The 3318-nt window shown below is 42.8% G+C and overlaps 2 pseudogenes; one reads left to right on the top strand and one right to left on the bottom strand.

Moving 5' to 3' along the window:
* Window positions 1–738: 738 nt before the first annotated feature.
* LOC146447655 (spectrin alpha chain-like) overlaps window positions 739–3318 on the bottom strand; it is an 8692-nt pseudogene continuing 6112 nt past the window's right edge.
* Window positions 2473–2591, top strand: LOC146447656 (5S ribosomal RNA; annotated as a pseudogene).

The following is a 3318-nucleotide window of genomic DNA, read 5'->3' on the forward strand; positions in this document are numbered from 1 at the left end:
GAGTCCAATATACATGTAAAAATGGTGTCCTGTCACTGAGCTTTCCAGCTGCTGGAAGCTTTCCTCGTCATATAGGTACAGTCCACTTTTTAATAGCGATAGTAGCTATAGTACTGCATGTAGATATCTAGCTGCGTGTGTGTGTGTGTGTGTGTGTGTGTGTGTGTGGCTACAAGAGTTTTCTCTCCTCAGTTTAAATAACTATAATTATGGTTAGCTTATGCCAATGGATTTAAATATACCTCTTGCCCATGCTTAGACTTACCAATGTCTTTCACTGGCTAGGCGCAGAGAGAATCACAGATGCAGGTCGACTACTGTACTGCTAACACCACGCCGTGTAAACAACCGCTCCAGAGTGTAACGACCCCGTACCTTGTCACCTATATGATGACTTTAGCGCAGCATATGCCTTGTCATACGGTCTTCCTTTTTATCAGTATACATCTTGAAATTTTTATGTGAAGCGGGTGTACAGTCATAATCAACACGTGGCCGACGAGTGTGTTTTGATCGTATTCTAACATTCGTCGCCGTAATGTCTCCGTATACTCGAACTGCGACCAGCCCCACCCACTTGCACATTAGAGAAATTAGTTGGTAAAGGACGTCACCAACATATGCATGAAATGACCATCACCTTGACTAGTCGACATGTGTATATATAAAAATTTAATGTACATGTGTGATTTGCTATGTTCCAAATAGTGTTTGTGCAAACTCTTTGTAATCTAACGCTCAAGTGACAGTTCTCCCGTCGAGTCCTTTGTACGGCTTCATCCTCCGAACACGGTACTCCGTCTGCTCCTTTGAAAGACTCTACAAAAAACATGATCACAAGAAATGTTACAGTAGAGCTCTGTGAATTCGCTGCTATGTAGCTAATCAGTTATAATGTTCTTGTTACCTGGAATATTTCGTCTTTAGTGACATAGGGCTTGGCTTGTCTCCATTGGCAGTGATGGCTCTGAAGGCTCCCTCTACCTCCGAGAGAGACTGAATGTTCTCCGTTTCACGGCTTATCACGAACGACATGTAATCCTCCAATGATATGTAGCCATTTCTAAAGTGAGGAAGATAAAATGTAACTATATATATCCTGCTAAATAACCATGTAGCTACCCAAATTTCTATGCTGTTGATGTAAGAAATACCGATTGGGGTCCACTTGATCGAGAATAGCTTCAAACTCTGGATCCGTCTCTCCACTCTCCATCAGGGCGATGTTATAACCGAGTGAATGCAGAGTTGACTTGAATTCCTGATGCTCCAGTTTGCCACTACGATCTTTATCAAAATGTCTACAGGAAGAAAAACAATCATTTTGTAACTAGCTACCACACATAGAAATGAGAAACGTTTCTTTACTTGAAACTAGCTGTGAATTCTTTCAGTTGTTCTTCGGATAGCCCTATCGTGTTTCTACACAAGGGAAAATGGCACACACACACATATATAGTCATGTGACAGTCACATGATTCCAGGAATGCGTATGTAGCTACCTGGCTTGTATCTGTTGCTCCACGTTGTGTTGCATTCTCATCACCATCTGCCTCAGTTGGTCCCACTGCTGAGCCAAACTAACAGTACTGTGCTCTGTGTACGTGCAAAAGAAGCACGTTCATTCATTGTTATCTCATACCACCAAGCTAGCATAGAACTTGTGTCAACCGTGAGCCTCTTCCCTCCATCAATGCAGTCCTGCATGGAGAGGTTTGCTAAACCTTATATGTAGCTAACATTTAGCAAAGAGAGAGGGGGGGGGGAACAGAGAGAGAGGGCGAGGGAGAAAGAGGGGGGGGGGGAACAGAGAGAGAGGGCGAGGGAGAAAGAGGGGGGGGGGGAAGGAGAGAGCGAGGTGGGGGAGCACAAATACATACCTTGCTTCAGAAAGCCAAGCACGGAAGCCGTTTGCATGTTTAGCAAACACCTTACGAAGGTCATCATTCTTTTCTTGTCTCCATAGCTCTCTTGTCAAGTCTTTGTCTCTTTCCTGCGTGTATTAAAATTTTGACTATGCAACATCAAGTGTACTTCTGTCTGTGTAAAACTTTTTGTATACTACTATACTGAGCTCTAGCAAACCTTTATCAGCCGCTGCAGATTCTGCCAGCTTTCTTCCAAGGCTTCCAGAGTGAACCACGTGTACCTGATGTGTGGAGAAAAGACTAATCATCGATGATCTGTAGCAATACATACCTAAGGTAAGCATTTTTTATGGTGGTAGAGCTAATTATCTGGGTATACGAAGAAGTTAAGGATGTCCTATTTCGTTAACTTGTGCAATATGCCAGCTTTTGTGTTTCTATTCCACAAACAAATCCTACGGAGGTTTTATGTGCATGCTAATCAACAACATTTTGTTTAATAAAGGATTCAAGTACAACTGAAAATGCACGAGGTATGAAATATGTCGGTCCATCTTTTGTCTAGTACATGGACTATATAGCAGCATCGATTCATTCTACAAGTGCCTTCGGCCATACCACACTGAATGCACCGGTTCTCATCCGATCACCGAAGTGAAGTAGTGTTGGGCCTGCCCAGTACTTGGATGGGTGACTGCCTGGGAACAGCAGCTGTTGTAGGCTTTTTATCTTTTGACCTTCATTGCGCATTCTTCCAACTTTTTTTTTTGCATTTATTCCACAAAACGTATGGAATCATTCGAAAGCATTACTTTGAGGCAGCTCCAAATGTGTACGAAACAGCATCACAATAAGTGCGAGACTTTACTAATAGCTATCAGCCAACATTTGACAAATCTTGCACAATCCTCACTCACTCACTCTTGATCTTGCGATTTTCAAAATACTTTCAATACTCCACTGCTTAGATGTCAAGCACCAGTCTATACTTACGGATTGCTGGTGACGTTGTACGATTTGATCTGTCTATCGAGCGCTCCCAGCTGCTTGAAGTCACCTCTGGCCTGTGCGAGGGAGGTCTGGAACTGGGTGTGTGTCTCTTTCAGACTTTTGATCTCCTCCAGAGAGTGGCAACCGACTGGATCGGTGAGGTCTTCCTCGGCGTCCTCCATCAAACTATTCAAGGCAGAGGCCTTGTTTGCAAACTGCAAATACAACTCCTCAATCTACTCGAGAAAACAATAGAGAATAGAAAACGTTTCACTGAATGAGTGAAGAGTTTATATACTACTGCAAATTTCAGATTCACAGTAAACCAGAGTAGCTGATGGTAATAATAATCAGATAGACACACTTGTACATTGCTACTTGCTTGGGAGCTCAAATCCGAGTATAATCTCAGTCTAACATAGACCATGACATTATGTAACAAGCTCTACTAGCCTCCTCA

The sequence above is a fragment of the Pavona decussata genome, unplaced genomic scaffold (genome assembly GCF_977016875.1).
Source record: "Pavona decussata unplaced genomic scaffold, jaPavDecu1.1 SCAFFOLD_1916, whole genome shotgun sequence".
NCBI lineage: Eukaryota > Metazoa > Cnidaria > Anthozoa > Scleractinia > Agariciidae > Pavona > Pavona decussata.